This window comes from Phyllobates terribilis, unplaced genomic scaffold (assembly GCF_046119375.1).
Source record: "Phyllobates terribilis strain yellow unplaced genomic scaffold, ASM4611937v1 Scaffold_8__6_contigs__length_399053987, whole genome shotgun sequence".
In the NCBI taxonomy this organism is placed as follows: Eukaryota; Metazoa; Chordata; class Amphibia; order Anura; family Dendrobatidae; genus Phyllobates; species Phyllobates terribilis.
This window is the reverse complement of record NW_027362768.1, coordinates 367,267,064-367,291,835: the sequence shown is the minus strand read 5'-3', so window position 1 is coordinate 367,291,835 and position 24,772 is coordinate 367,267,064. Positions and strand designations below refer to the sequence as shown.

Sequence of the window (24,772 nt, the reverse complement as noted above, 5' to 3'; positions counted from 1 at the left end):
GGGATAACGCTTCGCTCTGCTATGAAGTTTCCTCAGTTATGTTACACTGACTACTTGTTGACATGTCCTATGCACCAGTTGTGTCTGCTCCCACCCGTGCTCCGTCCTCCCTATAGCTTTCCCTCGTGACGTCATCAGCGTCCTGGGATCATGCCAAAGCGATGAGGTGAAGGGTGGGGGGCCGAGCTTGGAAATGTTATCAGTGCGAGCAACTGAAGATGGACAATCCAGAATGTAAGGAATACTCTGCAGGCCCCGAGTGTGCTGATACAGCCCTGCCGTCCCAGAATAGACTGGCCAATTGGGCACACGGGGGTCGCACCTGCCCCTGCCTAATAGCCAATCCCGTTCCATTACATAAGTATTATTATTGTCCGTTATTTATCATCTGCTGTCCCAATGTCACCCGATCACTGTCAGAGGAGAATGGGCTGCAAAAAAAAAAAATGAATGGTTCTGCACCTTTTTTTAAGAAATGTATTTTTATTCTAAATTTTTCATAGGTCCTCCCTCCAGTCGGAGAGTTTGCCGATCACTAGTAGAGTCAGATCACCCTTTTTCAACCAGCTTTCTTAAACCCCTGAATAATGAATCTTTCTAATGAGACCATAAGACTACGTACGCTAAATGTTTTGAGGTTGATTTTGTTTTTTTTGAGTGCTCCAAAATCCTCATAATAAAAAACTGCTTGGAAATCGTTACTATTTATTTCTATGGGAAATCCACTTTGCTGTTTTATATTTAAAGATTTTTTTTTTTTTGCCTGAAAAAGTTTTAAGAAACATGTAAAAGTAATTTCTTTGCAGCGAATCCTGAAAAAAAACCTCTCCAAACTAGGCAATGTCTAATCTTTTTCTTTTTTTTGATGCTGATTTTAATTCAACTTTTTTTTTTCTGGCTCCTCTTGAAGTCTATGGTAAAAAACAAACAAACTCCAAAACATGTAAAGTTCCACAATGTCTTTAAATGCACAGTGGGCATGAAATCCCATCCACTTTGCTTGAACTGTTAAACAGCAGCATTTCTTAACAAAAAATGCAGCAGGCAAAAAAAACAAAAAAAAAAACAGCGTTTATGCTCAGTGGGAATACAGCCTTATGCGCTTCTACATGGGTTGTAATTTGCAACGGAAAAAAATCTGTTGCAGGTATCGTTGCGAAGTTGCATCATCGCATCAAAATGTCGCTATAGTAAATGCGGATTTCTTTACACATTCATCATGTATTTCACCTTACTCATTAAAATGGGTGAAAATCAGCAGCATAAACTGTTGTACTGCGGATGTAAAATCTGCACACACTGAACAGTGAATGTAGATGAGTTATGAAATGCTGGTAATTTAATATCCAGTGGATCTTCCATTCTAGATGTATACCGTAATCTGCTGCATATTCGACCCCTATGAACATCGCTTAACTGTGCATTGGATGAAATCTGTAGCATAATCTGCAGCAAATGTAACTCATGCGGATTTTGCTGCCGATTCACTGCCAAATCTGTGCCACAGGGTCCATATGACCCCTGTCCGTTTGATTGGATTTGTTATCGTCATGGGGCGGAGGGTCCAGGACACTTTTCCAGTGAAATCAATGCTGAAAACTGGACATTTTTCCATCCATCGGCCCTCACAATCCCAGACTGTGAGAACCTATAAGCACTTTCTATACATCGCATGTGAAATATGCACAAAGATAAAAGACCACACAAACGAGCTGTAATCTCCACTCTGCCGATCATATTCCTCCTGTTATCTGCATTTCATGTGGGTTTTTTTTTTTTTTTTAATATTTTTAATATTTTTTTAATATTTCCTCATTCCATGGAAGGTGTAAAGTGACCCCGGCCTCGCCCCACTTACTGCTCGTAAGCTGCTATCTTTATATTGTGGATATATGCTGCAATCATATGATAGGAGCCCAAACTGCATTGAAGATGGTTACTATTAGGGGTTAATGATTGACGTAGCGGCATAAAACCAAAAAAGAAATCCTCTGACTAGTAAAAGACTATATAATTTCTAACTTGGCATTTTGTATTTAAATGAGATGTTCACTTTGTGGCCATGCCTTTACCTACATTTATCAGTGATCTGTAAGAGACATAGGTAGAGGAGTTGCCTAAATTGGAGAAATAATAAGGGGGTTATAAGGCATGCAGAAGTCGCAGTGGAACACAGGGCAAAATAAGATGGGAGTTGAGGAAGGGGGCTCCTTATACATTTTGCATTGGGACCAAGGATCTTCAAAATGCATCTTTTTGCTTTACCAAGAGTCAAGGGGCTATCTAGCACCTCTCGCTTTCACATCAGGAGGAGAGAGACTTTAGTTACGTATCTTCCATTGGACGCTTACCAGGTATTGGTGCTGATCATGTCACCTAGCATCTATATAAGCACCCAATTGATGCCACGGCAGTAGCGCATCACACCTCCCAATGTGCGGCCCATTACACGGGCCATTGATGGGCAGGGCAGATGAACGTTTGTTCAGTGGATGTCAGGTCCCTATAGGAAGATATGTCTAAGGCTCTCTTCCCTTTTTGTTTTTTTATTTTTGTATTTCTCCGATGTGTACCCCTGGCCAAAATATATAGGGATGAACTTTCAGTATCAGGGATCTAACATGCTGTTCAAGTTGGGAGACTCGTAATCATCTGTAGTAGGGCTGCTAAAATATACCTGCACAGTGGCCGTAGGAATTGGGCCTAAACCCCACTCCAGTGTACCGTATAAATCACACCATATTGCTGTCTTTTTAACTTTCCATGTGGGTCATCAACCCTAGCCTAACGTTTTCTGTTACATAGACCTTTCAGTAAATTTGGCCATATATATATATATATATATATATATATATATATATATATATATATATATATATAAGATGGCTATCCACTAAACTCTTATCTGGCCACCAGCCATCTTTCTTTACCTCCCTTTAAAATTTACATGAATTCGGAGAGATGTCCGATATCCTCTCTCCTGGCAGAAACCCAACATGCCTTTCCCTTGTTTCCCGCCATAGTTTGCCATGGGGAGTCTGAGGCAGTGCCCATTCTTCTGAAGGTGATGCCATTGAAAAATGGAGATAAGATGCACTCGTGTTCCTTGTAGCTCGGCTTGCTAACGTGAAGTAAATAGGCTGAGTTGACCTTCACGTCTGTAGGACAATCCTACACGACCTTTACGTATGAAGACGCATTGGACATTAATGGAGAGAAGTTGTTTTAGGATAATGCTTTCCCTCTTCTTAAACAATGTACAAAAATCAGCGATCTCCGCCAGCGGCCCCATCTCCGAAGAGGATCAGCACTGAAGCATTAAGCTGGAAATGGAAGCGTGGGGAGTTTAGAGTAGTTTCCAGAGCTCCCGACATTGCACACAAGGCTCATTACTGAGGTTTTAAGAAAGGGATCTGCTTGACAACACTCGCACTGCTGTCAGGATGAGGATGTCAGCGTGCTCACAAGTAAATTTACCTGAGTGACTGAAAAATCAGAATGTAACATCGGAAGCCACCTGCTTCCCCGACATAGACCAGGCCTCGTAGAAGGGAAGATCTCAGGGGAAGACGCATCTCCAATGCTTCTCCTGGTTTGTTTACTTGTTTCCTACCTTGTCTACTGCGATCTTCTCTGTTTGTCTATATCTCCCCAGGTTACTTCAATGTTCCTTGTGTCTTCCTTGTTTGCTTTAAATTCTTGTACTTTATTATGCCTAGTTGACTTTGTATTCTTTTTTTCTTTGGATCTCTCTTGACTATTTCATTCTACCATCTTTACTTGTGTCTTCTCTCTCTACCTCTTTATTGAATAGTTAGGACTGTGGCTCAGTGGTTAGCACTGCAGGGGTCCTGGGTTCAAATCCCACCAAGGACAACATCTGCAAGGAGTTTGTATGTTCTCCCCGTGTTTGCATGGGTTCCCTCCGGGGACTCCGGTTTCCTCCCACACTCCAAAGACATACTGATAGGGAATCTAGATTGTGATCTCTAATGGGGACAGTAATGGTGATGTCTGTAAAGCGCTGTGGAATTAATGGCGCTATATACAGTACAGACCAAAAGTTTGGACACACCTCATTTAAAGATTTTTCTGTATTTTCATGACTATGAAAATTGTACATTCACACTGAAGGCATCAAAACTATGAATTAACACATGTGGAATTATATACTTAACAAAAAAGTGTGAAACAACTGAAAATATGTCTTATATTCTAGGTTCTTTAAAGTAGCCACCTTTTGCTTTGATGGCTGCTTTGCACACTCTTGGCATTCTCTTGATGAGCTTCAAGAGGTAGTCACCGGAAATGGTCTTCCAACAATCTTGAAGGAGTTCCCAGAAATGCTTAGCACTTGTTGGCCCTTTTGCCTTCACTCTGCGGTCCAGCTCACCACAAACCATCTCGATATGGTTCAGGTCTGGTGACTGTGGAGGCCAGGTCATCTGGCGTAGCACCCCATCACTCTCCTGCTTGGTCAAATAGCCCTTACACAGCCTGAAGGTGTGTTTGGGGTCATTGTCCTATTGAAAAATAAATGATGGTCCAACTAAACGCAAACCGGATGGAATAGCATGCTGCTGCAAGATGCTGTGGTAGCCATGCTGGTTCAGTATGCCTTCAATTTTGAATAAATCCCCAACAGTGTCACCAGCAAAGCACCCCCACACCATCACACCTCCTCCTCCATGCTTCACGGTGGGAACCAGGCATGTAGAGTCCATCCGTTCACCTTTTCTGCGTCGCACAAAGACACGGTTGTTGGAACCAAATATCTCAAATTTGGACTCATCAGACCAAAGCACAGATTTCCACTGGTCTAATGTCCATTCCTTGTGTTCTTTAGCCCAAACAAGTCTCTTCTGCTTGTTGCCTGTCCTTAGCAGTGGTTTCCTAGCAGCTATTTTACCATGAAGGCCTGCTGCACAAAGTCTCCTCTTAACAGTTGTTGTAGAGATGTGTCTGCTGCTAGAACTCTGTGTGGCATTGACCTGGTCTCCAATCTGAGCTGCTGTTAACCTGTGATTTCTGAGGCTGGTGACTCGGATAAACTTATCCTCAGAAGCAGAGGTGACTCTTGGTCTTCCTTTCCTGGGGCGGTCCTCATGTGAGCCAGTTTCTTTGTAGCGCTTGATGGTTTTTGCAACTGCACTTGGGGACACTTTCAAAGTTTGCCCAATTTTTCAGACTGACTGACCTTCATTTCTTAAAGTAATGATGGCCACTTGTTTTTCTTTACTTAGCTGCTTTTTTTTGCCATAATACAAATTCTAACAGTCTATTCAGTAGGACTATCAGCTGTGTATCCACCAGACTTCTGCACAACACAACTGATGGTCCCAACCCCATTTATAAGGCAAGAAATCCCACTTATTAAACCTGACAGGGCACACCTGTGAAGTGAAAACAATTTCCGGTGACTACCTCTTGAAGCTCATCAAGAGAATGCCAAGAGTGTGCAAAGCAGTCATCAAAGCAAAAGGTGGCTACTTTAAAGAACCTAGAATATAAGACATATTTTCAGTTGTTTCACACTTTTTTGTTAAGTATATAATTCCACATGTGTTAATTCATAGTTTTGATGCCTTCCGTGTGAATGTACAATTTTCATAGTCATGAAAATACAGAAAATTTTTTAAATGAGAAGGTGTGTCCAAACTTTTGGTCTGTACTGTAAGTAAAATGAATAAATAGTGTTTGTTGCCCATTGGCTTTTTATGGAATGACAGGTGGTGTAACTAGAATATTCTGGACCTCAGATCCCTCAACATGCATATCATGCAAACGTGTGCACTTACCTTATATACTACCAGGTCAGCTACTTTCACAGTACCCAGCATACACCCTCAGCATACAGTGAGTGCAGCCGAGTTCAGCATGCTGGAGCACAGCACTATGCCTAAAAACGTAAGTAAGGCAAGAGTGCGTCTGACATTTTAGAGGGCCTCTTTATTCCTCAGGGCCTGATGCATACAGAAACCAATAGGACACGTTCATCCTATGTTACGTGAATAGGCGCTTGTGGATACGTTTGACACTTTAGCCACTAGCTTTTCCAGCACATACTTTAATTAGAAATTTCCAGTAGAGATATCTAACCAAAAGAATCCATACCTGCAAAACAGTGATGAAGGGACCCAATGCCCATAAGTAACCACAGGATGAGCCCTGTCCCCCCTTCCCTCTCTACCCCCTACAACTACCCCCATCAAGTCAGGGTTGGAAGTGGAGAGACTGAGATAATTTGGGATAGTTGAGGATTAGCTTTAGGCTGTTTGCCCACGATGCGTTTTTTTAAGCGTTTTTGCTGCGGCAATTCCGCTGCAGAAACGCTTAAAAATGCTTGGTAGAAGGTCTGCCATGTTCCCCAATGATAATCCGCATGTGCTGTGCACATGCTGCGGAAATTTCCGCTGCGGATTATCATTTCGGAAAAAAACGCAGCACTACCAATTATTTCGCTGCCATTGACTTCCATTGGAACGCATGGAATCCGCATCGCCGCATCTGTACATGCACATTCCATGCATTTCAATGTGCGGATGGTACCCGGGTGTGGAGGACAGGAGACTCTCCTCCGGACCCGGGTACCATAGAACCTGTGAAAAAAAGAATAAAATAAAAATTAAATATTATATTTACCTTCTGATGGCCCGCGGTCTCCTTGTCTTTGCTTGCCAGCAGATCGCGGTGGACTGAAGGACCTGTGCTGACGTCATTTAGTCATGTGACGGCAGGTCCTTCAGTGTACCGCGAGCTGCCGGCAAGCCAGGACAGATCGAATAAAGACTGCGGGGGCCATCGGAAGGTAAGTATAGATTTATTTTTTTATTTTTCACCATTCTTTAAGGTCACACTATATAAATCCATGCCATTTGCATGGATTTATATAGTATGACCAAGTTGTCAAGCACTTTCCAAGTGATGCTAAAATCGCTTGGAAAGCGCTTGACAACCCGCATGCAGAAATGCATGTGACGAACGCTTCACATCCACATGTCCCTGGCAGGAAAAACACATGTACAATCCGCATGTACAACCCGCATGTACAATCCGCATGTGTTTTTTCTGCCAGGGAGATGCAGAAACGCTCAGGAAAAATCCGGAGCATTTCTGCATCATGGGCACATAGTCTTAGTGTGAAAATTGAATTTGGTCACTTGGCTGGTGCCAGGTTGTCTAGCGGGGAGGAGATGGCAGAGGAACAATAGGGGGCCCTTCTTTGGACTGAAGAGGAGTGTGAATTTAATTCAGTAAGGGGATTAGTACTAGAGTTGTGTGTGGGGGGGCTTGCAGGCCAATTTAGCTTCTACATTACAGAAGCAAAAAGCCAATTCAGTTGTTGGTCCATGGGAGGTGATGCCTCAACTCATCCACTCAATAATTGGCTCTACAGAAGTTATTTTTGTATTAGATACAGCACAGATGAGCAAAATTGCAATTCCCGAACTCTAATGTTATTCCCTATTATAATGTTAATTGTGTCTTCATCCTTATGGAACCATTTGGGCAAAATGCCTTAGCGCAAGACATGAGGGGACAGAGCATGACCCACTTCTTCCAAAAACCACCAAAGAAAGAGCCCCTTTGTCATGCTACACCCTCTTAGACCCTGCATTAATAATTATCTAATGAATGGAATGTTCCTTTAAGTCCCCATTTAGGATAATATCACTGTATTCCCAACCTTTGACAGCATATTCCAGCTCCCTGATGAGAGGCAGCAGATGATCCACGTGGCAGGGAGAACTCTGGAATAAATGATGCAGCGTTTCAGTTCCCAAAATGTGAATGGATTGAGACCAGAAGATGACAGATGGAGACGTAAACTGTTTATGTTCCTCAAATATCCAAAAATTGGGCTGAAAATGAGCAATTAGAACAATTATAGAGTATTAAATGTCCAAATCTTAGATCAGGTATGTGTGCCCCGATTCACTTCTCCAGACAGATGCTGGGTGACAATGGTCAACATTGCGGTGCCCATATGGTTGTCACCTAGCTTTCTACATGACTGTAGGCTAATTAATGCATTGCTGTGCAGGTACATTGCATACAAGACTTTTACACAGGCCGAACGAGCGTTCATAAGAAAGTTCTGCTCAATGGACCCTATACAGATTATCAAATCGTTTGATATCGGCCTCTGATATTAGGGGTTGTGCGGACGATAATATAAAGTGTATGGGGACAGAACAATTATTTTAATACTTCTTCTGCCCCCATATAGTTTGTCTCGGTCCACGCAGAAGAGCCTCGATCGCTGATTGTGTTACATAGTCGACCAGCGCTCGTATGCTCACACAGTGCATTTCTGAGGCAGACAAATTTGACTTGGTTTTCCAGAAAAATCCACGTCAGGAATCCATGTGTTTATATATTTCTACCAGGTTTTCATATCTATTGAGGTTTTTGTTTCTTTTCCCCATTTTTTTTTTTGCATTTTTTACAACTTTTGTTGTGTATTTCTCATTTAAATCTAAGAGTATTTTGAAGCTTTTATTTTTAATTTTTTATGTGCTGTAAAATAAATCTCCTACTGCGTCTTTATAGAGGATTTTTCACAACCAAACCAATGAACGGGGAAATGGATCTCCTTAAAATCCGCTAGGGGTGATTCCCCCTTATAGATTTCTCCATAAAGTAATCTGTAGCTCTAAAATGTCCCCTGTCACTCTATTACATGAGCAATAATGCTCATTTGTCATCTGATGGGTCAAAAAACAGCCTATGACCAGTACAATGGGACGACTCCTTCCTCCAGAACGTTTTCAAGTATTCGGAGTCTGATTTTTCCTATAGGATGAAGGAGAACTAAGCTCCTGCATTGCTTGGATAGTCACTGTGTTTATTGCCTAGAGGGAAAATGGTGACCATTACCTTTTTTTTTAAATGCCATAGAGGGAATGTCAGATATTAGATGATAAAGGCCGAGGGCTTTCATTGCAGAAACCTGCAGCCTCGCATCCTATAATCAGACAGGCCTCATTACTTTTGGCAGATCTGCTCTGATTTTGTGGTGTTTTTGTCCTCCGTCCTTAAGATCACGTTTTCTCCCTTTCATCTTCCCATTAGGACAAAAGCCACAATCTCCAGTGCTGGATTTAGGACATTTGTGAGCAGCTGGAGCCTGGACATTATTTCCAGAGCGGCCTGAGCTTGGAGGACAACTCCTCTTATCACTGCATTCTTGTGGCATTTACTGGAACCTGATCCGTTTTTTTTTTTATGGAAAGGGATGGAGATCAGTCATTCTCAAATTTTTTTGTCTGATTCTTTAATGGTCAAGATAATCTGTCATTATTAACCAAGTAACCATGTTCGTCTGTTTCCAGGGCCTTATTGATAGCATAACAACCAGATTTAATTTTTCTAATAAAAGAAAAATAAATGTAAACTGAACTTTGGCTTTACTGTCAGTTCAAAATGAGTCCTTGTGGGTCATTAAAGGGGTTGTCTCACGATTTGCCATAATGCAGGGACCCCTATAAACTCTTAGAAGTAGGAATAGGCCTGGCCACTTTCCTTTTGGAAAAGCTGTAATGTGGTTGCTATGGGCAACTCGACGGCCGATCGGGTTCCCATTACAGTTCCCATATGAATTGTTAGCTAACATTTCCCAGACTTTTGAATGGCAGCATTTCCGAATTATAAAGAGAAATACAGTACTCCTCACCCCCTACACTGTCTCCTATCTAGGCCATTAGGTTCACTAGAAAACTAAATGTGACAACCCCTTTGCTTTAATGGCATCCATATTGATTGTCACTCAGCTTTCTCAGAACTCTGAATAACAGCCCTGTTTAGTTAGGCAAAACATTTTTTTTTTAGTGCCCTATTGTGATACATACAGGGCATTGAAGTCTTTAGGAAAACTATGTGACAACCCATTTGCTGAAATGGCGGCCATGTTGCTTGTCACCAAGTTTTCCCAGAAACAGATATAATCCCCTCCCCCAAAAAAAAAAAAAAAAATCACATGAAAGGAATTGATGTCTCAGGGGCCAGGATATTTGCTTTAAATTAGTAGGAAATTCTCCATAATGTTTTTCATAGTCAGTACCAGATGTCCCTCATGTTATGTTGCAGCCAATTTCTCGGTAAAGTCGTCATTTTCAGACTAAACACCATCTGTATTATTTACACCGCGCTCCTGTGACCTCTACTTTTGCTTTACGGCGGTTCCTTAAAAGATGATTAAACCTTTTAAGAAATAGCGAAGTCCATACGGACCCTCGCTTGTGACTTTGTCGCCTTGCACTCATTTTACGTGCGGATGGGCTTCGAAGCCACGAGACGCTGTGTGTGTTGTGTAAGTGCAAAGAGGCTGAGCGTCCATGTGAAATCTGAGGAATATCAACTGTGCTAATGGGGACAGACGAGGCCGCATAAGAATGGCTGTAATTTGAGCAAGGAATGTGTGGAATTCCATTGAAGTGAACCCAAAATGGCCTGTGTTAACCTCACATCCTGCGGGAGGTAGGAGGGGAGGTAACAGGACCACATACTAGACTCTCTGTTTTGCTCTCCTTCTCTCCCTTTTTTTTTTTCCCCACTTAAAATTTAGGCAAAACTTCAGATGAGACCCCGTCTATAGCAGCGTTGCTGACAACTAGAGAAATATTTATTACACCATTTCAATTCACTTTTTTGGGTCCTCCTATACTGTAATCTCATGTGCTGCAACTACCCCTAACTGGTAGGTGTCATCCTAATCTTTCTGGTTCATGAATATAATGGCAAAATCACATGACTCTTGCTATTGTGACATGCAGAGGAGTGGGGGCTGGGAAAGGAGCAGCTGTATTATTATTATTATTTATTATTATAGCGCCATTTATTCCATGGCGCTTTACATGTGATAGGGATATACATAACAAAAGCATTTACATAATCTTAACAAAACGAGTCAGCGACTGGTACAGGAGGAGCGAGGACCCTGCCCGCGAGGGCTCACAGTCTACAAGGGATGGGTGACGATACATTAGGTGAGGGTAGAGCTGGTCGTGCAGTGGTGTTTACTGCAGGTTGTAGGCTTGTCGGAAGAGGTGGGTCTTCAGGTTCCTTTTGAAGGTTTCCACGGTCGGCGAGAGTCTGATATGTTGGGGTAGAGAGTTCCAGAGTAGGGGGGAAGCACGGGAGAAATCTTGTATACGATTGTGGGAGGAGGAGATAAGAGGGGAGTAGAGAAGGAGATCTTGTGAGGATCGGAGGTTGCGTGCAGGTAAGTACCGGGAGACTAGGTCACAGATGTATGGGGGAGACAGGTTGTGGATGGCTTTGTATGCCATGGTTAGGGTTTTGAACTGAATTCTCTGGGCAATGGGGAGCCAGTGAAGGGATTGACAGAGAGGAGAGGCCGGGGAATAGTGGGGGGACAGGTGGATTAGTCGAGCAGCAGAGTTTAGGATAGATTGGAGAGGTCCAAGAGTGTTGGAAGGGAGGCCACGGAGCAGGAGGTTGCAGTAGTCGAGGCGGGATATGATGAGGGCATGCACTAGTGTTTTTGCAGATTCATGGTTTAGGAATGCACGGATCCGGGAGATGTTTTTGAGTTGGAGTCGGCAGGAGGTGGAAAGGGCTTGGATATGTGGCTTGAAGGAGAGACCAGAGTCCAGGGTTACCCCAAGGCAGCGAGCTTGTGGGACTGGGGAGAGTGAACAGCCATTGACGTTGATGGATAGGTCGGATGGGGGATGTGAATGAGAGGGTGGAAAGATGATGAACTCTGTTTTATCCATGTTGAGTTTTAGAAATCTGTCGGAGAAGAAGGATGAGATGGCGGACAGACATTGTGGGATTCTGGTTAGTAGGGAGGAGATATTGGGTCCAGAGAGGTAGATCTGTGTGTCGTCAGCATAGAGGTGATACTGAAAGCCGTGAGACTCTATGAGCTGTCCCAGGCCGAAGGTGTAGATGGAGAAGAGCAGGGGTCCTAGAACTGAACCTTGGAGGACACCGACAGAAAGGGGGCGAGATGAGGAGGTGGTGCGTGAGTGGGAGACGCTGAATGTCCTGTCTGTTAAGTATGAGGAGATCCAAGATAGAGCCAAGTCCGTGATGCCAAGAGATGAGAGAATCTAGAGTAAGAGGGAATGGTCCACTGTGTCAAAGGCAGATGACAGGTCCAGAAGGAGGAGGATGGAGTAGTGTTGCTTGGATTTGGCATTTAGTAGGTCGTTGGTGACTTTGGTCAGGGCAGTTTCAGTCGAGTGATGCGGTCGAAAGCCAGATTGTAGACGGTCGAAGAGGGAGCAGGAGGAGAGGTGGGAGGACAGTTCAAGGTGGACATGTTGTTCTAGAAGTTTTGAGGCAAAGGGGAGGAGTGATATGGGGCGGTAGCTAGTCAGAGAGGAAGGGTCAAGGGAGGGCTTTTTGAGGATGGGTGTGATTGTGGCATGTTTGAAACATGAGGGGAAGACTCCGGTTGTTAGTGATAGATTGAAGAGGTGGGTTAGGGTTGGGATGAAGACTGTGGTGAGGTTAGTGATGAGGTGGGATGGGATTGGGTCAAGTTCGCAGGTGGTGAGGCGTGATTTGGAGAGTAAAGAGGAGACTTGACCTTCTGTAATGGTGGAGAAGTGGGGTTTGGAGGAGGAGGGTTGAGTAGATATGAGGAGGGGTTGTGTGGACTTTAGGCCAAAGTTTTGTCTGATGGTGTCAATCTTCTGTTTGAAGAATGAGGCAAAGTCGTCGGCTGAGATGAGAGAAGAGGGAGGAGGTGCTGGGGGACGAAGGAGAGAGTTGAAAGTGTTAAATAGCTGTTTAGGGTTGTGAGATAGGGAGGATATGAGAGATGAGAAGTAGGTTTGTTTTGCTGTAGTGAGTGCAGACTTGAAATTAGTGAGGGATTGCTTGAATGCGATGAAGTGCTTGATGGAGTGAGACCTTTTCCATCTCCGCTCCGCAACCCTGGAGGCCCGGCGCAGTTCTTTGGTAAGTTTAGTGTGCCAGGGTTGCCTGTTGAATGTGCGAGGTGTGGTGTGTGTGAGAGGGGCGATCGAGTCTAGAGCTGAAGCTATTGTGGTGTTATATGAAGCAGCAGCAACGTCTGCATCGTGTAAGGAATTTATGTCTGTGAGAGGAAGGAGGGATTCAGAGAGAGAGTGTAGGTCAAGGTGTTTGAGATTTCTGCGAGGGTGTGTGAGTTTGTGGAGTGGGGATTGTGCACCCGGAAAGGAGAGGGTAGAGAATGTGAGGAGGTTATGGTCAGAGAGAGGGAGTGGTGAGTTAGAGAGGTTAGATAGGGAACAGAGGCGGGTGAAGATGAGGTCCAGTGTGTGGCCATCTTTGTGGGTGGGTGTGGAAGACCATTGAGTGAGTCCAAAGGAGGAAGTGAGGGATAGGAGCTTAGAGACAGACGAGTGGGGAGTGTCAATGGGGATGTTGAAGTCACCCATTATGATAGTGGGGATGTCAGTGGAAAGGAAGTGAAGCAGCCAGGTGGTGAAATGGTCTAAGAAGGTGGTGGCTTGCCCTGGGGGTCGGTAAACGACGGCCAGTTGGAGGTTGGAGGGGGAATAGATGCGCACACAGTGCACCTCAAAAGAGGGGAGTGTAACGGAGGGTGGCAGTGGGATTTTGGTGAAAGCGCAGAGTTCTGATAGGAGGAAACCTACGCCTCCACCATGTTTGCCATTGGGGTGGGGGGTGTGGGAAAGGTGGAATCCGCCATATGAAAGGGCAGCTGGGGAGGCTGTGTCAGAGGGGGTGAGCCAGGTTTATATAACAATGCTTCTAAAGGCATTGACCGGACATTGTGTTACCATTGTGGCCCCTAAGCTATTTCTTGTAGGGAAAACTTGCAAAAATTAGTGGTGCTAATTGCAAAAATTACTTATTATAGGACAGTGGGGCTTCCGCTCTGCGTTATGGGCCACACGGTGGCTCGGTTAGCACTGCAGCCTTGCAGCACTGGGGTCCTGGGTTCAAATCCCACCAAGGACAACATCTGCAAGGAGCTTGTATATTCTCTCTGTGTTTGCGTGGGTTTCGTCCCACACTCCAGGGACATACTGAAAGGGAATCCAGATTGTGAGCCTCAATGGGGACAGAGGCAGAGGTGTACATAGAAATCATGGGGCCCCATAGCAGAAGTTGTAATTGGCCCTACCCCCTTAAAAATAAAAAAAATAAAAATATTTGTCGGAGTCACAGAGGAGCGTATGTCACAACCTTCCAGCTTTTCCAATCCTAGATTTCTCTTTCATTGTCCCCATAAAGTATGATGCCAACTAAAGTGCCCCCCAAACACCGTATAATACCCCCATGGTGAATTCCTACGCATTAGACTCCACATGTACCCTAATGTACCCCACTTCAACTCCCAAGGCAAAGTATGGTGCCCCCAACTATGACCCCCACACAGCTCTCCAAGCAGTAAAATGTCCCCCACCAGCCCTCCAGACAGTATGATGAACCCCACACAAACCTTCACACTGTATAATTGCTTGCATACAGTATAATACGTAAAATGCAGCCCACAGTCCTCCAGTGTCATGGGCACCACGTACTCACTTATTTTAAAATAAATAAATACAATACTCACCGCTCCTCGTTCCTCTGCTGCTTCGGTCTCTCCAGCGCGTCTCCTCATGCTCCTCATCGCGCCCGCTGCGTCAGACGCAAAGGGGAAATGATGGGAGAGCAGCAATAACAACTATTGGACATTGTTTCTTCAATTTATTATTGTGGCTGTTATTGCTCGTTTCCAGGAGATTTTTCTCTAGGCATCATGCCTCGACAATAGTGGGATCCTCTGTACACCCTTATTTGAGTGTTTTTCTTAGGGCCAATTTTTTTAAGGCAGAAAACAGGAGTGGTTGCATTTCTCTCTGTGATCTTTAGTATTACACCTTCACATTTTCCTATTTTGATGACTCAGTTGTATTGATATTTTTTATTACTGGCCCCCGTTGTGTTTCTTCCACAGTAATACATTGCGTTTGTATGCTTTCTCCTCCGTATGAGGCTTCCTGCAGCTTCTCGCCTCCTTTTGTGTCGTTCTTTTACTTCTTGTATTTATGAGTGCCTGCAGACAAGTACTTAGAGGCCGGGATTTCCTCTCCTCTGCTTTTATGTCTATGTGAAGCACGACTTCCAAGAAATATGAATAATCCCATTCTAACCATGTGTTAGATGGATGCATCAGTGGATTCCAGATTTCCTGTGTGTATGAGTCTTGTCGCGGGTGTGGGAGGCACATGCTCGTCTTCTGGAACCAATTAAAGGGACACTAAAGCAAAAGACGTAATAAATATTAGTAAAAGTGCAACTAAAAGTCATAAATATTTACTTAAGCTGTTTAGGTTTTAACCACCTCATGGCCAGACGGTTTTGATCACTTGGTTATCAGATTTAAATTCAGTCCTTAAAATCGATGATATCCAGATTTCCTTAATTAATTAAAGGGGCAAAGTAAAAGACTAATATCATTCCCTAGGATAATCTGAGACACAAAGTTCGAGAAATGTCACCACATTTGTCCACTGGTTTTTGCATTGCTCCTTCACTCTATTACAATGAATCTGAATTGCAATACCACACACAACCTGAGGACATGTGTGGCGCTGCTTTGTGTTTAACACAAATCGAAGCACTGAATTTAGATATTTTACCCCTAATTCTGTAATTATAGAGCAACCCTTTAAGTGCCTGCGACAGAGAGGCATTATTCACAATTCCTGCTCTGAATATCGGAGTTTTAGTGTGTTTTTATTAATTTTTTAAACTATTCGTATAGTTATTTTTTACTTCATTATTCCCTCCAAGGGCAATGGGGGGAGTAAGTAAGCTGTGAAGAGATCTTAAGACCCTCAATGTGCATTTTTCAGGTCAATAAATGGAAACGTTTTTGAGCATTCACCTTCTACAAAAAACGATGTCAATGCGTTACGGTGAACAGATGATGACAATTATGAAGGAATTAGCTTTCAGCAGTGCACAGAGGTTACTGCCCTTTATGTCCAGACCAATTTTAAAGGCCATGTTTCCGTAGCTCAGGTCACCGGTTGCCTGTAGCATTGCCGAGGCCTGGACGGAGGGGCGATGTACGGTGGAAGGCCTGCAGCTCCGGCTGTAATGGGATCCTACCAAGCTATTCTTAGCCACTGTCAACACAGGTCCAGCATCGCCCTCTCCTTTACTCATGGGAACACATGCTACTGGTCACAGCTGAAAATCTACGGACAGGTGGGGGCCAACACCTGTTCCCTTAATTTCGTGGCTCAGCATTGGCTAAGTGGGAGGAGGTCAAGCAGCGATGCATTGAACGCCTGCCTTAAAGAGCAGGTACCATAAATCACTCGTAAGGGTCTGTTCACATATCGGGTTCAAATCCTGAAAACTGTTAAACTGCAGCACCGCAATTGCATCCGAGAACCAGCTTCCCTGAAGGTTTCTTGTCCTAGGATGCTTCATCAACAACGTCCACATGTAAGGGGCAAAAATGGGAGCATGGAAACTGGTGGCCAGCAAAAGGCTTTGTGGGCTTGCAAACAAAATTAAGATGCACCAATCAAGATCTCTTCAAAAAAAATTGTCACGTATGGTAAAGTCCCTCCAGTAAACATTGGTTTTAATTTCTTTTTTACTGGGCCACCATTTTGACTACCTTATGATTGGTGGTCACACAAGGCTCTCAGACTTATGAATGTTAAATCCACCCATTAAAGGGGTTGTCCACTAAACTTTAATAAGTGAAAAAAAAATGGGCCCATGTTGGTCCTAAAAAAAAATATGACACTGGACCCCTCTGCTCTTCTGTATCACTGTTGATGTTCCCCTCTGAGCTCCTGATGGTTCTTGTCAGATTGCCATTGATTGGCTCCAGTGGTCATATTCAGTTTGAGTCATAAATATGTTTTTCTTCTGAAGGGACCACGGCAGTCATCATCTAACACACTGGAAGAGGAGACTAGAAGATCAGCTAGGAACACTGGAGGTGGTGGACGATTGTTTATTTTTTTTTTTGTTTATTTTTTTTTAAAAATTTTCTTAAGGACCACCATGGTCTGGCTTTAAAGAAGTCCCACAACTAGTGTCGATCTGAGCTTGCCAGCGTTTATTTTGGTGGTCCATCCTCTATGTATTCAAGACATATCATCAAGAACATCTAATAAGTTAGTTGTGGATCATCCCATGCAAAATAGACCCCTGTGGAAACTTATGGGCCCATGATGAGCTCAAGTGTCCCCTCCAAATAGGGTTGTCTTCTGCTGCACCAATGGAGCCCGTTATGGTGTTCTTTCCTAGGCCATGCTTGCCAATTCAACTGGAACGTCTGGGAGACTCCCTGAAAATAAACAACCCCCTCAGTCTCTGAAATCTTCAGACAAGCAGCGTTACCTGAAGGTTTCTTGAGATATCTCATGACAGAGGTGTAAAAGAAGGCAAGGTTTGTAGGCAAAATACCACCTCCTTGAATGGACTTGGTAAAAGTTGACAAGCATGCCCTGGGCCGAACGATGGGTCGTCTTGCTCTCCAGTTGACCAGTCTGGTCCTAGATACAATCTATGGCCAAGCAGCTAGGCCGATATTTACCTTGAAAGCTGAATAACTTGCATGACAGACGCCATATTATGACTTAGTTTAAGGCATGGGTTAATCAAATTTTAAGAGAAAATGGAAAGGATTAATCTAATCCAGTTTTATAGTGAATTTGCTTTTCACCTATTCAGGCGTCAGCTGTTTGTAGAAGCAACAACAGGAGTCGGGGTGGAGTTAAAATGACCCACATATTCCGAATGCAGGAGGAAAGAAGATCCCCGGCAGGTCTGTTATTGCACTTGCATCACCCGGCTGAGAAATTTGTGTCAAAGTTGTCAGTGTTATTATCCAGCAATTGTGACTGTAAGAAACCGGATGCATGACCAAGTAAAGATCCGGATATAAGTTAGTAAACGCCGTTTACTACAGAAGTGACATTTTACGAATACTCCAGAGCTGCGTTCACAATGCTGCAAGTTTCAGAGCTTAAAGGGGTTGTGTCATCTATAAACTCAACTTATCAAAACAAACAACTTTGCAGTTTATCTCTTATTAAAAAAATTTAATTCTACAGTGTACAGCTTACTGCCAAGGTTACCGGCCGCCTCATTGGTGGCTGGACGTCCTAGGCAAGGAGCGTGTGCTTTTAAACTCTCAAGCTTTGTGCCCATCCACTCCACCCTGTTGGCAAATAAAAATAAAATCGCCCCATTCCCACAGTGAGCAAAGCGGGTCTCTGTCCGGTGTGTGCTTGGGCGATGTAGGGACATAATTGTGCCTCACGCACCAAGCCACAGACCTCACTGGTGAATGGCAGAAGCTGGAGCTGGAGCTCACTGCTCCCTTCTTCCTTCTCCACCATTATAGTTATCTGCATCTAAAAGAGTTAGGATTATTATTATTATTCACGGCCTTCGGCTCAGTCTCGAGCCATGGCGACTTGATTGATAAACACTCTGTAGGAAGATCGATCTTGTGCAGCCTAGATAGGTCCACCAGGGTCTTCTCCACTGTTATCTTGATTGTATCAAGCCATCAGGTTGCTCTTCTTCGCCTTGTTCCTTTTATTCTTCCGACCATGATGTCCTTCTCCAGTGATTACTCTCTTTGTATGATTTGTCCAAAGTAGGGAAATTTGTAGCTTAGTGAATCTTGCTTTGAGTGACATGTCTGGCTTGATTTGATCCAAAATTTGCTTTGTTTGTTCTTCTTGCCATCTATGGTATTGATAACATCCTTCTCCAGCACAACATTTCGAAGGCATTGATTCTTCTTCTGTCTTGTTTCTTTATCGTCCAGGTTTCACATCCGTATGTTATCCCAGAAAAGACCAGACTATGTATGAGCCGTGTCTTTGTCGCCAGTGAAATGTTCCTCGATTTGAAGACCTTGTCCGGTGACTTCATGGTTGATTTGCCCATAGCTATTCTCCTATTGACTTCCGGTGTTGCCGCTGCATCATGAGTGATCATTAATCCAAGTAATTTGAAGTCCTTTATAACTTATAGTTCATCTCAAATGTGTCACAGTCGTACCTGGTAATGGTCAATATCATTGTATTCCTTGTATTGACAGCTCGAGGAACTGTCCTACTGGATGCTGGACGGTTGGATGACATGCCTCCCAGTAATTCCAGCATGCTCAGTGCCTGTAAGTGTTCTCTTTACACCGGTTACTGTATGGTAATCTGATATAGAAAAAACCTTCAATATTGGAGATCAACTATGTTCCTGGCATAATTCCAATAGCGAGTAGCAGAATTATGAACGGCGGTCATGGTGTATACACTAAGTTTCAGCCAACAACCAGTTGAAAAAAAAACCCATCAAACTGATCTCCTTCTTTTCGGAACCCAAACTGTAGACATTGTTCATTTTAGTAAATCATAAGTCGGAAAAGAAGAAACCTTTCACTTTGTCCATCAGTTCCTGAGCAGATATCGCTATTTTTTCTAAATAGTTTGTAAATCCACTTAAAGGTGACAACCAATATGGCTGCACTTTGTCACTTTTTTAAAAAACGTCCGCAAACCGCAAAAGCATGAAAAAATGACTATGTGTGAGTAAGTAAAATCTGCTAAAATGAAAACTGCTAGTGCCACATTTGTCAAATAAAGAAGCATTACCAAAAGGATCATTTGTGCCTGGATGCTGGATTCATGCGCTACACCAAAAAAACGCAAATTGACCACGTTCAAAATAAAAACAGCGGCTGCAACGACTGACGTCCGGATTGTCGATTTTTACATTTTGAGTGGAAATCCCTTTTAGTGTTATGTCCCACATGCACATGCTCCATTTTTACGCTTATTGTCTTTTACCCCTTGTAGAAAATCAATGTTCTTTACATTCTGTTATGCTAACGCTCACAAGAAGGTGTGGAAATTTCCATTGATCACACTCACTAACGGCGTCAATATGAATGGGGGGTGATCGGTTAAAATTAGCCATATGTAACGTAATGGCGACACAGTACACGAGAAATATACTTCTATGTGTCCGGTGACGGAGGCATGTGATGGCCCCAAATTTGGATCTGATTCTGAGGTGTGACCCATAAGGTTGCGACATACAACATATTTATAGGCGCTACTAAGGTCACCGGAAATATATTTATGCCGCTGTTTTGGTTGCTGGTTATGAGCCATACGCAACTTTACTGTCCCCAATGTGACGTCATCGTACTATTTGGGTAAAACTGTTGCAAATATCACCTAAAGTTCACGTAACATAGTTGCGGAAAACAAAAAATTGCAACTCTTGCTAGTTGCAAACAATTAAAAAACTAAGCAAAAATAGTATTCTTCACAATGGCAACTTGGGCTGATTTAAACTCCTACTTCCTGTCCTTTCGGGAAGAGTTTACAGCAGGCTCCTTATCATCAGAGGCAGGATGACAATGACGGATAATACCTCTATACACAGCTAATAAAGCAGGATCTACCAATCATAACATCAAAGCTGACCTCCCCTCGCTTCCCCTTAACAGACGCTCCCATCTTACTCCCAGTCTTTATGAATCGATCTCTTAATGTTGTGCCACTAAATCTTTTCTAGAATTTGCCTAAATCTTGTGATATGGTAATCCCATGGTTGCATCCTTGCACCTTCTGTAGATACAATTTAAGATTAGTACCCAAGGTAAAAGTAATTTCCGCTAGGAGCAGCCTCTGCCTTGCCCGGTTTCCACTAATTTCTAAGGAGGTCATAATCTGCAAGAAAACAGCTATAAAAGTTGGTAGGTTCATATATTTTCTGAAGTCATATATATGGCATCTTAAAAAGAGCACTGTCTTCAGAAAGCTCCTCAGCTCCCCCTAGTGGTGGCTGCAGATATGCAAAATATAATCATTTAACTACAGGAGATTTGGCGCTCGGGAGCAGAAATGTAATGCCATGATTGTCAGTCTTGGCTAATTCATTCTCCACTCCCTCCAGGAAGGTAACAAGGTGTTCTGGCTCTTTGTGAAAGATCAGTAAAGATGATGGGTACTGACTGTTCTGCAGTCTTATTGCTTTCCTCCCCTAAGTATCAAGGATTAAGAAACGTTTACCACCGCCCCCCCTGGTGCTTTTTACTGGCAGTTGGATCCACCTTTTCTATCTCTACCTGCATTCTCCAGACATTAGTAATGCTGAACCCTGACCCGCGGCTTCCCAGCACAGACATCCGCATCGCCCAGAGGAACATCTGTACCTTTATAGACGCAGGAAAGATGAATGCATCTCCCCATTCCTAGCATTTTCTTCATGGTTGTGTCGGTGCACAGGGGCAGTTTACAAACATTGGAGCAGATTTATCAATACGGTCTAATTCTTAGCGCAGACGTAGACGAGATGGTCCGAAAAGGCGCAGAATTCATCATGTGGCGGATTGTCTCCTGTCCGGTCTTTACTTTTACTCCACCTATCAGTTGTCTTACTTTGTGCCAGAAATGTGCACCAAGATTGCCGCACTTTTTTTGGCACATGGTGTCACTCTAGGACACGCCTCTTATCAGCATGACCACGCCCCTTTGTCAAATGGGGAGCAGAAAGTGGCTAAAACGCACTACAAATATGTTGGAAGTCATGAAAACCTTTTTTTTTTTAAATTTTTCTGGAAATTACTCCAGAATTATTGTACATTTAGGTTGGTATCGATCTATCTAGGGTCTGACATAAAGTCTAATTAATTTATAGGTCTGGGGTCTGATAATTTAGGGGCCTTGGGTCTGATAATTTAGGGGTCTTGCATAGCCCTGGATTTCATGAATTTAATAGGCTGCTTTGGGAGGTGCAAGTGAAATTTTTTGTCTGACATCAGGGGTCTGCTAATTTAGGGGGCTAGAATCGGCTCATTTAGGGGTTTAATGGATTTAGGGGTCTGCATGAATTTAAGGATCTTCTTTATGGGTCTGACAACTTGGGATCTTGTCTAGGGCTACATGTAAAATCAGTGCTTAACTCCTAAATCTATGGGGGTTAGCCATATGTTGTAGCTTCAGCTCTTCTCTGTGGGCGTCTTTTTGGGGGACCACACCCTCTTGGCTAAAAAGACTTGATTTTTATTCAAGGAAGAGGAGGCCATATCTCAGGAACAGAGAGGAGCAGGAACAAAGGAAAAACTTTGCCGGATTCAGGAGAAGAGCGGCATTTACACCAGGTAAAAAGGTAAAAGATAGTCCATATTTCTAGTAAGTGACAGGTCCTCCTTAAAGGCACTAGGGGCCCATCAATGTCTGTAGGACTTTGTTTGGCCCCTGGTAATTTACCTGCATTCTTTCATGTCAGCTTTGAGGAATGCTCCACTAGGAATGTGATTACCTGCAGTTCACAAATACCTGTATTTTATGTGAAGGTTAAAGTGCTGACATTCCTGGGTGCAAACACAAGGAAGAAGCTGCGTATTACAGGCCGGCCTGACTGCAAAGTGCTCTCCTTTACCACCAACATGCAATGTGTCTATGGGGAGAACATATGGGGTCCAATGGAACCTACCGCAAAATATTGCAAAAAAAAAAGCTTATGTGTAAATTACAGATATACAGTATTGGAGGCTCATGTACCTCCGTGACCACCTTAAAATGCATTAATGTGCCAGGGTTTGTGGCTTTATAAAGTTTGCCAAATCTCTGAGTTTAGGCCACAATTTTATGAGTAATCAGCAGGGAGGCGTTACACAATGGTGAGGCGCCTAAAGATGAAACTAGCAAGTCACAAAAAAATCAAACACTGGGTCCAACATTTTGTAGCTGGGCTGTCGCATTTTTTTGCCACATTCACACATCTGATTTTTTTTCTCGTATGAGAAATTTGGACCAATTATTCTGATCAGAGTTCGATCAGAGTGTGGGTGATTGTCATCTGATTTTCTCGTATGTGGAGAAATATTAAAAAACACCATTTCTCCACCTTCTCCCTTCCGTGAAAATAGGACTGTGCTTGGATGTCATTCGAGTGCAGTCCTTTTTTTTTTTTTTTTTACGGACCCGTTGACTTGCATTGACGATTTTGATCCGACCCTCGGATCAAAATTGGACATGACTCCGATATTTGTTGCTGACCTCTCTGTCGGACATGTGAATGGATCCATAGAATATCATGGGTATGAGTTCTGTCCGTGAAAAACCCGGATAGTGCTCATATGCAAAAATCGGATCTGTGAATGAGGTCTCAATGCTCCATTTAGTTGCACTTTGCTGCAATGTAGAGGTGGCACACAGCGTTTTTTTTGGGTGCACAATGTATGCGCCACCTCACAGCGGTCAGTGTGCGCCGTTTTCACCTCCATTCCCATTTCACCATTTTTTTTTGCTTTCCTGCAGAGTTCATATGCGCCTTTGAGCAATCTCTCTAGAAATGAGAATTATGTTTAACATTTTCTTCGCTCGGGGGGGAAATGATGCCGCTGTCAGAGCGGTCAATCACTGATAGACATCGCAGCTCGGTGCATGAGAGTCCCTCCATACTGCGGCGGCCGGCGCTCAGGACTGTCTCGCACCTCTTCTCACCGCTCCTAATTCCATGAGAAGGGTCATCCCCGTGTCAGCATCTACCTCCTGGATAAATGGCTTGGACATGATATAGGTTGTCAGCACATATGTAAATCATTGTCAGCTGTGTCCACATTTCACTGAGATTTGGGATCTCATAGGGGTGTTCAGATCTTAACCAAAAGGGACAGTTGGCGGCATCTGGTTTTAATGCTTTAAGGAGATTGTTGTAAGCGGTTAGAGGATTAGGATGACGCTTCTGTGTTATGGAGACGATATGGGATGAGGAAAGATGAAAACAAAAATGAATATAGCAAATCTAGTATAGCGGAGTCTGGATACAGCAAACTCCAAGCTGTGAGATTTCCATTCACTGAAAAGTTATGGGTATGTTCACACAGGTCAGATTTGCAGTGGATTTCCGGATGTAAAGTTTGCTGTGTGTTTCAGTATTTTATCTGTAGGTAAGATTTTTTTTTTGAAACGCTCCGGAGAAAACATGAAGCTTAAAAGTATTCCACAGATTCACTGCGGATTGCAACGGGTGAAGATGGCGGTAAATCCGCAGCGGAAACCACTGAAAAATCTGCACAGTTTAGAATTCTGGCGCTACGGAAGTTTTTCAGCAAATATGTACCCTGAGGCCGGCCATGCAGGGGGGACAGCGATCTCTCTCCAACCCCCCCATACACACGAGTGCTCGGCTGAGTCAAGTGTTCAAGTCTTTTCAATGGGGAGAGCTTGGAGACCCCCAATACACGTCCAACCATGTGCACTTTCACCTTAGGGGTATATACACACAAAACGGAAAAAAAAAAAACCTATGCATTGAACTTTTTACCGCAAAGTGAAAATAAATCTCATGTAAATGTGCTCATGAGATCCCACTTGGCTTTGGAGGACTATACTAAGTCCTAGTGCACGTACAGACGTACCGCATGTGCAACCCGCCCTGGTCTGGATCTGTCATTACGGCAGTTGCTTCTTCACTTTTGGTGACTTAGGTTCATAGATCTCCCCTTCAAGATGAGTCTTAAATGTTCTTTTTTTATCTCTCAGTAATAAGCGTCCAGGCTCAAAGACTCTGCTCCACTCTGATTTCAGCTCTGAAGTCCCATCTACTTTGTCTAGACCACTGATTTTGGAGCCGCATCTCTTTTTCTCTGTAGAAATAACCTGCCCGTATTGTGACTTCTATCCCATGTGTAGGACCCGCCTGGGATATTTTGGGCTGCTTTGTAGTGACTCACACGTCATGCTGTGTTAGTGTTATGTCTGCGGCACGGTATAGCACATGTGTAGGGCGTGAT

The 24,772-nt window shown here is 43.5% G+C and overlaps 1 long non-coding RNA gene across 4 annotated transcripts in view; it reads left to right on the top strand.

The window, feature by feature from the left end:
* LOC141157499 (uncharacterized) overlaps nucleotides 1-22,130 on the top strand; it is an 85,200-nt gene extending 63,070 nt beyond the window's left edge. The window contains exons 4-7 of one of the 4 annotated variants that reach the window (XR_012247806.1): nucleotides 17,680-17,773; nucleotides 18,788-18,968; nucleotides 19,064-19,138; nucleotides 22,044-22,130. This is a non-coding gene — a long non-coding RNA (uncharacterized lncRNA). Of the gene's footprint in view, nucleotides 1-17,679; nucleotides 17,774-18,787; nucleotides 19,526-22,043 lie in introns of those variants that run through there. The other 3 variants (XR_012247804.1, XR_012247805.1, XR_012247803.1) reach the window with 3 other exon arrangements.
* The last annotated feature ends 2,642 nt before the right edge of the window (nucleotides 22,131-24,772 follow it).